The sequence below is a fragment of the Pogona vitticeps genome, chromosome 4 (assembly GCF_051106095.1).
Source record: "Pogona vitticeps strain Pit_001003342236 chromosome 4, PviZW2.1, whole genome shotgun sequence".
Taxonomy (NCBI): Eukaryota; Metazoa; Chordata; class Lepidosauria; order Squamata; family Agamidae; genus Pogona; species Pogona vitticeps.
This window is the reverse complement of record NC_135786.1, coordinates 71,541,351-71,553,144: the sequence shown is the minus strand read 5'-3', so window position 1 is coordinate 71,553,144 and position 11,794 is coordinate 71,541,351. Positions and strand designations below refer to the sequence as shown.

Here is an 11,794-nt window from a genome sequence, read left to right as displayed (position 1 = left end):
TGGGGCTCTCTTTGAATTCAAAGGTTGGAACACACTTTTGTTTAGTGCTGGATAGACAGACACTCACCCCAGCCCAGAAATGTTCCACCCAGTCACTCAAACTTCAGACAGCATGCAAGCTTGCAAATAAAACTCTAACATACTCTGGCTTGTCTCATCTCTATGTGTGAGGACAGGGAGCTGTAGAATGTTTCTCCCTGCCTATGAGAAAATAAGATGTTTCTGCTACTAATGAGATGATTAGTAGATCTACTCGGATCACCCGCACGAGCCAAGAGGTGAGTCTGAGGAGCCCAACGCCGAGGGAGGCCTGGAAGGAAAGGACATGAAACCAGGCCTTCTCGGCAGTGGCTCCTCCCCTCTGGAATAACCTTCCTCCAGTGATTCGTGCGGCCCCTACGCTGGGCACTTTTAAGAGTCAACTAAAAACATGGTTGTATGTTCAGGCCTTCCCTCCTGTCAATATTTAATTCTTTTTTTATTTTTTTCTGACATTTATTATTTGTTTTATTATTGTATTTGTTATGGACTGTTTGTAAAATTCTTATGTTTTATCATATACACCTTATTGGAAGCCGCCCAGAGTGGTCGACCAGAATATTTTCCCCTTGGTTAGTATCACAGCTGTCAGCTTGCCTGGTTACTCACAAGTTAACTGGTAAACATATTCTTGAGTAAACCGGCTAAATCTTGCTCATGAGTAGATCAGCAATCCAAATGCCTATGTGGACCTTCCTCATAGAGAATAAGCATCTCCAGTGTGAATGGAAGGATGGCTCAAGTGAGAGATAAAATGGATCGCACAGAAGATAAAGACCTTTGAAGTTGGAACTAGATTGGTCCACGTTCCCCCATCCGGACAGGTCTTCAGTGGCTTCTTTATCCCAAACCTTGATACTGTACTGAAGTACAGTAAATCTACCAACATGTGCTATTTTGTCATTGAAAAAAAAGTACAAATTTTGTGGGCACACAGAAGTCTTAAGTGCCTAAGAATAAAGGCCTAATCTAAGAAAATGATACAGAATCAGCAGTGTCATAATTCCTGCATTCTTAGTTTCTAGTAGAAAGACACATTTTCTTTCCACAACTGGATTAGCAGAGTATCAGAGCTTGGTATTACTAAGATGGCCATTGTAAACTTAATTGCCACTGAGTGAGTCAAAGCAGCTGGGACGTAAGTTTGGATGCCTCCTTGTCAGCAGAGAGAAGGCTTCAAGTGTCTTTTATTTCTAGATGACATTTTGCCATCAATGATACAATTGTTCCCCTCTGCTACTTCCTCTTTGGTCTCAGTAGATTTTTAGTGCCAAACACTGAGCAAAGAACTTAAGTTGATCTGGATAGAGCTGCAGTCTATAGACCACTCCGTACAAGTACATTTTTTCAAGCAGCTGTAATCATGCTCGTATTCTTCCTTTTCTACTGAGGAACCAAAACTAGCTATAAAACTACAGTTATAGCCCTACAGTAAAGCTGGGTCAAATGAATCACATTCCAGCATTATAACTAGAAATTGCAAGGGCAGCGACAAGCCTTCCACAAGTTCATAAACTCTGTAAAATACTAAGCCAAGAGTATTCAGCGTCATTTTCTTCTTAGTTAATATTTTCATTTTAAAGAGATACTCGCAACTTCCCTGCTCCTTCATTTTATCTACTAATCTCATCCTGTAACAAACTTTATATTCAACATGCTTCAGGCAGTTACTTAGCAACTCTTAGACCTGTCATTAAAACGCTTCCTTATGCTACCACGATCAACTGTTTGAAGTCACAGCGAGGCAGGGGTGAGGTGGGGGGAAGGAGAGAATAAATTTGCTCCCATATGATTTTCATGTTAGTACATGTGGCAGGTTGCAAGTAACTAACGAGGCATAATTTCTGAAAGCATCAGATAAAACAAAATATATAGGCCGCCTTCATTTCACAGAGCTTAGAAACTAGGGGAGGTAGGAATGTGATCTGGAAAATGTTAAGAGCTATGCAGGCACTTTGGTTTTAAATAATAGCAGAAGGATCTTTTTTTTAAAAAAAAAGCTTACTTTAAGCCTGCAAATTTGAACTCACTTACCTGGAAATTATTTCTGCCTGAACATGCATAGGATTGGGCTGCACGTGTATCTTCAGTGATCCATGCAACTGAAAAGAAAGAGGTGTTGATGTTGGCATGCGGCATTAGAGTTGGCTGGCTACACAAGCCATTTGCGTCCCAGAGCTGTCAAGTGCTTCTTATCTGGAAGAAGAACAAAGCAGCCCATGATTCCTCAAAGGCACAGGGAGTGTTGTTCTTACTGCAACAGACTAGCACAGCTACCCCTCTGGGAAGGATTACGGCAGGTACTCCCATTGTGCAGTTTTGCCTTCAAGGGAAAATGTGCAACCAAAGGACCTTGGCCATAGCAAGCAGTCTGGAATAATGGATAGGTTGTCACTGGATACGCCTCTGAAATCTGAGAGAGCCTTTTCTGGTTGTACACCTTTATGAAGTAGGACTCACTTTCATTAAAGGTCCAGAAATCTCAATGGAATTTTATAGAAATTGATGTTTTGCAAAGTCGGTGCAAACCTCCATTCTGACTTCTTTAGACAACATGGGAACATTCCTCATACTTCCGCAATAGCAAGGGGGTTGAAGATGCTATGGTTATCATACATTTCTCACCTTGTGAATTTCATGTTTATTTCAGCTCAATTTTCCTTTAAAGAATCATATCTGGGTTCCAAAGACTGTAACAATTCTACATCAGTTATTTTTAATATCGCAGTTTTTGTGGTTTTCATTCCACTTCAAATCAAAGAATAATGGAGCTGGAAGAGACTTATAAAGCCATTGAGTCTAATCTCCTTCTCAGTGTAGGAATCTAAGTCAAAGTATATCTGACAGTTATCTAACATTTTCTTTAATGCCTCCAGTGTCAGAGTGCTCATCACATCCTAAGGTAATTGGTTCCATTGCCATACTGCTCTAAAAGCTAGGACGTTCTTCCTGCTATTTAATCAAAATCTGACTTTCTGTACTTGAGCCCACTAGTACATGTCCTCAACCCTGGAATGATTGAGAACAGATCCTGCTCCTTCTCTGTGTGACAAGATTTCAAGTATTTCCTCCTAACATTTCATATCTCCTCTCTGTCTTCTTTTCTCAAGCCTAAGCATGCCCAGTCTTTCCTTGCAGGGCTTGGTTTCCTGTTCCCTAATCATCCTTGTTGCCCTCCTCTGAATTTGTTTCAGTTTGTTGGTGTCTTTCTCATATAGTGTGGTGTCCAGAACTGGACACAGTACTCAAGATTCAGCACTAACAAGTGCTGAATAGGGTGGGACTAGTACCTCACAAGATTCGGAGACTATACTTCTGTTAATCCAGCCTAAAATAGCACTGGCCTTTTTTGCAGTCACATCACACTGCTGGCTCATAATCAGCTTGTGGTCTACAACAACTGCAGGATTCTTCTTGCAAGTAATATTATTGAGCCAACTGTAGCATTATTGAGCCAGTTTGTCCCAACACGTTACATTGGCAGGCCTAAAGGCAAAAATGGATAATTTGTTCAGATTTATTATTGTTGTTTCTTCCAGTTATTCTTTTTTCCTTAGAGAAAAATCTGTACATGACAGGCAAGTAGCTTTGATTTGGAGAAATTATTTATTGATCCAAATGGTAATGTCATACAATGATCTACATTGAACATCTACTTCTGTGTACCTTCTTTAAGACAGAGTACACACAGGAGATAAAAATGTCCCATTCTAGTGCATGAAGGGTGATTTTCCACAGTATGCCAGAGTGTTGTCTGGCAATGTCAAGGGCAATTTAAATGGCAACTAGCTGTGCAGCACGAGGCCAGAGTTAGTTAATTAGTTAATTGCTTAGTGTTTTTTTAAGGAGATGAGGGTTAGACATCACAAGGGGCATGCCAAGATGCTGGGTTTCCAACAGTTATCTAAGGATTTCAGGTGAGGAGTTTAGTCTTGAGAGCTTACTTACAGGTAAGACAAAATTAACAAAAAGGAGCAGCGACATGGCTTATACTGCACAGTGTTGCTCCTTATTATAGGAGAAAAACACTATTTCTGAAATGAAAATATTCATCATGTATTTCTCCTACATAAAACCTAATAGGCAATTTACAGCAAAAGACAAACAATGTAGTGTATAATTATAACACCTTTATGATTTCTTATAAGGCCTGATTACTCTGGCTAATGTTTCTTTCTAAACAGCTTGTCTGGTGTTTATCCCCAAATATCTTTGTTTTGGCAAAACCTGCAGAAATGTTTCTTTTAATATCTCTTAAATATTCCCTGTTCCCCTTCCCCTTACATATCACAGCCCAGTTTAATGAAGCCAGTTTGATGTGGCTATTTAAAAGTTAAAACCATTTTTCTCCATACATGCCCCGTAATATGCTCTGAACACCAGTGATTCAGAACTATCTAAACAAATCTGTTTCTTCACCAGATGTTAACTTTCCCCCTGAACCTCTTTTTCTTACTCAATATTATTTGTAAGGGGAAAAATCTTTATGGATCATCTGATTTGTTAAGAAATTGTTTTTTGAAGGTTCTGGATGGAAGCAAAATGCGCACAGGGCCCTGAAAACACAGATGACTTATTTTTTTTCTTCAGAAATCCAAAGATTTCTGAATTCCTGTCACAAATTCTTCCACATGTACAACGCTGCACCCTGTGGCAAAAGAACTTAAAATCTTTTTTCAGTACACAAAAGCCAGTGTCTTCTTGTACCTATAGCAAAGAAAACATTCATGGCCCAGGCATGTCCATATTAATACGGAAATATCCTCTTTTCAGTTCAACTGCACTTATTACCATGAAATGATGCATAGTTTTGTACAGTACCCTCAAACTGCTTAAAACCTATGGATATTCTGCTTGGTGACAGTTACTCCCAGGTAAGTCTGTTATTTTACATGCCTGGGCTGTCCGTGGGTAACGTGTAGTCTGTGACATGTAGCTTCCTGAGGCCTTTTCAGTGTTCCAGCTGCCTTCTGAGATTTTCCCTCATTGCATATTCTCTCCAGCACCTTGCCGAGGGAGCAATTGGTGTATCTTTAGGGCCGCCAGCAGCTAGTGAAGAGTAAGGGGATTCTGGTAGTTGTAGCTTTGCCCCCAGGGAATACTTCCAAAATCTAACCCAACGATTTTATTGGAGCCACTAAAGAGCTGGCATGTTCATCCATATGGGACAACCAATGTCTTCTAGGAGACATTCTGCCAACTACACTTGGAAGGCTGACTGTAGGGAGTAACAAGCACAGGCCCTGTATTATGGTCTTGTGTGGCATCCTCTGCTAATCCCAATGCCACTCTCTAGTCTGCCTTCTGCTAAGAGCCTCTGTGATAAGAGCAACTTAAAAAAAGAAAAATAACTTTTTTTCCCCCAAAAAGAGGTGTTTTTAATAAAAGAAATCGTCGTCCAATTTTCTCTTCAATGCTAGAGGCATCCGAAAGAAAACTGGACAGCCATCTGTCAGATCTGGTTTGATTTGGATTCTTACATTGAGCAGGGGATTTGACTTGATGGCCTTATTGGCCCCTTCCAACTCCATTATTCCACTGATTCTGTGTAATGATAGGCAGTAGGTCAATTGAGAAGGGAGGTAAAGAGGAGCAGGAAGAGGGTTAGAGGGGTAAAAAGGGAGCAAGGACTGCTTTCCATTCGGTGTCTAACAAAAGCAATCATGCTTGTTTGTGTTTTGTTGGCACTGAGCAGGTTTCCTCAAAATCCAGCTCTCCTGGAAGGCTTTGGGACCTCTATTTGAGTCCCTGTACAGCTGAGCCATTTGTACTGCTAATAATGATATCCTCTTCCCCTGTTTACCCTCAATTCCATTTCCCCCTCCTTCAAGGTGCTTCCTTTTGTCTGCTTTTGGTGATTGGCCCCTTTTCATTGAAACCTGTCACCCCTGTTCTTCATTTATTTATATATTTTATTTTATTAGATTTATACTCCGCCCATCTAGACCAAAGGTCTACTCTGGCCGACATAAGGTGTCTTTTTACATAGATAGTCGTATGATATACAAAAGGGTCTCAATCAATACATCCTCATCACCATTACCAGTATCATGTTACTTGTGAGGAAACGTGGTCTTCAGGAGAAAAATCTACTTCTATGTCTGCTTGGGGGAGGGGGAGAAAGAAAGAAAGCCATCTAAAGGTTCCAATCTTTGGTTTTTCAGGACGAATGTCCCATGTTTATTTAAAATATTGCCCAACATGTTGCTATTCCAGCTTATTTTCTGAAAATGGAGCAGGAATATTGCTTATTCTATGTTATAGTTCTTATTTTATATTCCCTAAGCAAACACTCATGCTAGGTCCTTTTCCAGAGTGGCATCCACCTCAAACCCCCCAAATTGGCATTAATGCCTTCCCTTTGGTGTGGCTTTCAAATGATGTGTGGATAATAATCCACATACGGGTCTCCCCCCTCCCCGCCTCATACTCTCTGATTGGCTCTATAAACTTGATTCTACGCAGCTGTGGGCCAGAGTTTCCCAGGTGCTTGCTGATCGTTATTAGATTATTCATAACTGTTTCCCTTGTCTTTAGGAGGCAATTAAAACCATGTGGAAAAGGAGGGATCGTGATGTCTGGAAGTTCTGCTGATGGTTCTCTGTTTCCACTCAAATGATGCAAAGTGGTCTGGGTACACGTGCAGCCTACTGCTTAAAGATGTGAGAAAAACTACGCAGATGCCACCACCCAAACAAAGGGGCAAAAGGGCCAGTTATGATTTGCCTGGAGCATAACATGAAAAGTGTGTCTCATTTCCATGAAATTAGCAACAGCAAAAATAATAGCTGTTCTTGTTGCAACTGATGACACACGTTCTGTAGCTTTTCCAGATATCCCACATGAATGGCAAGGTGACTCAGCACTTTCTTTAAGCTTCTTTTGTACACCTGAAATGTACGGCCAGTTGAGGGACCACATAAAGAAGGAGCATGGAATAATCCTTAAGAATGCTGGGTTTGTCCTTAAGAATGACAGGTTTTATTCACCACATTTCTGTGGAAAAGAATCAAAGCTCTATGCAAAGCTAAATATAAGCAACAAGAAAACAAAATCATTACTTGCATGTTTGTGCTTGGCATTGTTAATAGATGTTAATGCTTCCTAAGTTTTGCTTTAAAAAATAATGCTATTTTCCCCCTGAAGTCTAATTATAACAGCAGACTCATATATACACATTGGACTAGTTTGAGAAGCTGAATCTTTGATTCTTTTATTTGCAAAATATGGTGTATTTATATTATATATTAACAACCTTGTGTGGTTATTCATGCCATGTTTGCATCAGTGAAGTTTATCTTTCTTTTTTTGCATAATCCCAAACATCAGGGAGAAAGATCATGGGAGATCTCTATTCCACATACCACTAAACATTTCTCTGCCTTAAATGATACAATGTGTTATTATTATGCTCCATCATGTTGCCTTCAACTCACTGGGACCCTATGAAACTCAAGGCTGTGGTTTCCATTATTCAGTCAATCCATATCATATCTAGTCTTCCTCTTTTCCTGTTGCCTTCCACCTTTCTTAGTATGACTGTCTTTTCAGGTCATTGTTTCAAGTCAATGCTGTCTTCTGATAATAATATGGTTTCATTTTCATATCTTAAATTACAGATGTTTCTTCCACCAATGTTCACATCTTCATCTGAATGTAATCCACTGGTATGGCCTGTTCTGCATGCAGAAGTGATTCCTGCTCAAACCAAAACACTCACCAGGTGCAAATCGAGCAGCACTGAATTCTGAGATTAAAAATTGTAAATTATTTTGAAAAAGTGGATTTTTGTACAGTTGATGCAGCTGTTTAGCTCTTCTTTTCTTTCATGCTGAAATTTTCATGTTTTCACAGAACACTGCCTTGTTTGCGTTGCTTGTTGTATTTGTATTCAGTCTTTCCTTCAAGTAAGAATGTGAGATTACATGACTTTTCTCCCCACTCTATCCTTATAACAGTAGTTCAAGCTGAGTGAGGGTGTGATACGCCCATGACTTTGTGGCCAGGTGAGGACTTGAACCCAGTTCTCCTGAGTTCTTATCCTGTATTTTCAACCATGCACCATAGTTCTGTTTGGCTAAAGAACCATGGTTCTTAGAACTATTGCTGTGAAAGCCTTTAGCCAAAAAGAATTGTTTATATATGTAACTATGAAATAACGGCTGAAATCCCGTTCAGTCTGGTGCAACATAAAGCTATACCTGTGGAAGCATGCTGGGCGTTATACCACCAGCATTGCACAGTTTGACTACATGAGTATTATGCAGCCTCCATGTGAAAGTGCTTTGTGAATGGTACCTCCACCCTGTTAGACTGTTTCATCTGTAGCTTCTGGAGAAGCTATGTCCACAGCTAAAGCTTGCAATTTTTTCTCATTGCATTGTACATTTCCTGTTGCAGAGAATCAGCCCAATTAAAGAGGGAAAATTAGTGGCACAGTTCATGTATTGAAAATGATTCCAAGTCTCCATTCAGCTAGATGCTCAGAATGTGTATTAAAAACATCAATATGGGTATTTGTTGTTGTTGTTGTTGTTTAGTCGTTTAGTTGTGTCCGACTCTCCATGACCCCATGGACCAGAGCACGCCAGGCCCTCCTGGCTTCCACTGCCCCCCGGAGTTGGGTCAAATTCATGTTGGTCGCTTTGATGACACTGTCCAACCATCTCATCCTCTGTCATCCACTTCTCCTCCTGCCTTCACACTTTCCTAACATCAGCGTCTTTTCCAGGGAGTCTTCTCTTCTCATGAGATGGCCAAAGTACTGGAGCCTCAGCTTCAGGATCTGTCCTTCCAGTGAGCACTCTGGGTTGATTTCCTTTAGAACGGATAAGTTTGTTCTCCTTGCAGTCCAGGGCACTCTCAAGAGCCTCCTCCAGCACCACAATTCAAAAGCATCAATTCTTTGGCGGTCAGCTTTCTTTATGGTCCAGCTCTCACTTCCATACATCACTACAGGAAAAACCATAGCTTTGACTATTCAGATTTTTGTCGGCAAGGTGATGTCTCTGCTTTTTAAGATGCTGTCGAGGTTTGTCATCACTTTCCTTCCAAGAATCAGGCGTCTTTTAATTTCGTGGCTCCTGTCACCATCTGCAGTGATCATGGAGGCCAAGAAAGTGAAATCTGTCACTGCCTCCATCTCTTCCCCTTCTTTTTGCCAGAAGGTGATGGGACCAGTGGCCATGATCTTAGTTTTTTTGATGTTGAGCTTCAGACTGTTTTTGCACTCTCCTCTTTCACCCTCCTTACAAGGTTCCTTAATTCCTCCTCACTTTCTGCCATCAGCGTGGTATCATCTGCATATCGGAGGTTGTTGATATTTCTTCTGGCAATCTTGCAATTAAAAAGTATTCATAGAAACAATAAATGAACAGGTAACAGAATTAAAAATTGTTACAAAACTATATATTATGATATCATTTTCTTAAAAGTGAATAACAATATTTACTGCAGGATAAAAATTACGTTGTAATTTTATTTTAGATTAAATTTATTTCATTTGGAATGCTATGAAATAATGCTGGAAGAAGTGGAAGTGCTTACAGATGACAATATTACCGGAAGGACACCGAGATAAAAGATTTTGTAAGGGCATTCTTGAGGAAGTGCATCAAAATCTCCAGAACCCTTACAACTTTGACTCCAAGGACGGATTACAATCTGTCATCATAAGAGAAGCAATGCCTCTTCACTATTATCTGTGTGGTTTTTATGCAATCTGTCAGGTGGTGGGTGGTCAGGTACGAGCTTAAATGTCCACTTATGCAATGATGAATAAGCTTGTAAAAACTGAACCAAAGGCTTTGCATTCTTGCCTGATAGTTGACAGGTTCCATTGCAAGTATGTCAGAAATGAGATTTCAAAACAGGCAGGTTTAACGTCTGTCTCTTCTTTCAGTCTGTCCTTGAGCATCAGTGTGGCGCTATTATTCCGCACAAATCCCTACAAACCAAAAAACACATTGTGGTTGACTTAGGAGAGGAATGATTTTCCCCTTGACTTGCAGCTGATGTTGGCACTGCTGTTGATTAGAGAGCCTCATGCACACTAATTTATTTTCCTTAAGAAGTACGGTATAGAGTAAAAAATCACATAGCCAGAATACATTAAAGTTTTCTCTAGTCATTCACCAATGCCTGTCAGTTCACAAGTTTTGGCATGCATTTAATATGCCAAAAAAATGAGACCTTGCTCGGGGGGGGGGGAGTTGGACTACATCTCCCAGTATCTGCAGCCACTGTCCATTGACCAGGCTGGCCAGGAAGATGCTGGTACCTGGACTCCAAAAAAGGTAACATTTTCCAAATGATGGGTTGAGCTACTTTCCTGTGTAGGAAGGTCTGTCCAGGTGCATTTGGGTTGGGGCCCTTGGTGTTGCCACGGCAGCCCTGACGCTGCTGCTTTGCATCTTCCAAGGGGGAATTCAGAATGCTGGTTGGGCAGTGATGGCCTTCACCCTGTACTCATTGCTGCAGGCTGTGCTGGTGTTTGTCAATGCCATCCCTGTGCTGGGGAACATACCAAGGGTTTGGAGACTTTAGAGAAGATCTGGCAATTTAAGGACAAATAGTGAACCTTATCTGATCTTTACAGACGGTAATGAAAATGTCATTAATTGGACTTAAAACTCTTACAATTATATTGCCTTTATTATTTGGTTGAAGATGACACCCAGCAAAACAACCTGTGTAGATGTAGAACAACTGTAATGCCGACAAATTTGCTTACTGGCTTAATGACAGTACTACACCTCTGTCTCAATAGAGACACGATTTCTATTTATTGTTTTTGCTGATATTCAGTTGTTTCATTATACCAGAAAAATGATTTGATACAAAAATGCTGTGGAGATGTGGACATGTGAAACAGATCCACACACACACCCCTTTTTTCTGTGTCTATGTTCAGTGTAAGCATTGCATCTCCTTTTACTGACTGATAGTTCAACAGGGCTATGTTAACATTCTTGTCAAATACCTTGCTTCCCTTTAACCCTTTGTCTCAAGGAATCAAAAGCATTCCACAGTTCTGTTATCTCTCTCTTCTCGTCTTTCTTTCTGATTTAACTTTGTATAAAGAGTGATTTCCATTGAACAAGTCAGGTCTCCAGTCCTTCCCCCTCCCCCAAAAAAGCTGCTGAGACAGATGTGGAATTGACAACATTTGAAGCACATGCCCTTTACTTTATCCATGATGCAAGGGAATTTCCTCTTAGTTCTTGGAAGCAAATATTCAGGGTTCGTTCTACTATATATGCCTCACAAATTCAAAGGTTAAATCTGGAAATATTAAAGGGATGAGCCTGCTGATTCCCAATGCTACAACTAACAGTTGGGAATGGAGACATCTCATATACTTAATTTACAGATATTTTTTTGGGGAGGGAGAGGGAAACTGGTTAAGAACAATGATAAATGTTTTCCAGTGGGATAATCAGATGCATGTGAAGACATCAGATGCAAGTACATGCATTTAACTAAGGCTGCAACTACATTGTAGCTTGATTCGCAGCCTATTTTACACTTCGAGTAAGGTGATCAAATAGAGACTGAAGATTATTTAGGGGCAGTGTCTGCATTGACTGCTCAGTTTGATGGGGTTTGATCCATGCCAGAGCCCACAGACACACACACCCCAACCCTGCCCTCTGCTGATCTCTGGTTCTCCTTTTATTGTAAAGTCAGTGGGCTGTTTAAAGTGTTGCACAGAGTTAGAGAAAAGGGACAGTTTGCCTAAGTTCTCCACAACATA

At 40.5% G+C, this 11,794-nt stretch overlaps 1 pseudogene across 1 annotated transcript; it reads left to right on the top strand.

Annotated features, from left to right (window-relative positions):
• Nucleotides 1-340: 340 nt before the first annotated feature.
• On the top strand, nucleotides 341-10,990 carry LOC140706315 (immediate early response 3-interacting protein 1 pseudogene; annotated as a pseudogene). Its single transcript, XR_013544943.1, has one exon. The product of XR_013544943.1 is annotated as an immediate early response 3-interacting protein 1 pseudogene (transcript).
• Nucleotides 10,991-11,794: the final 804 nt, after the last annotated feature.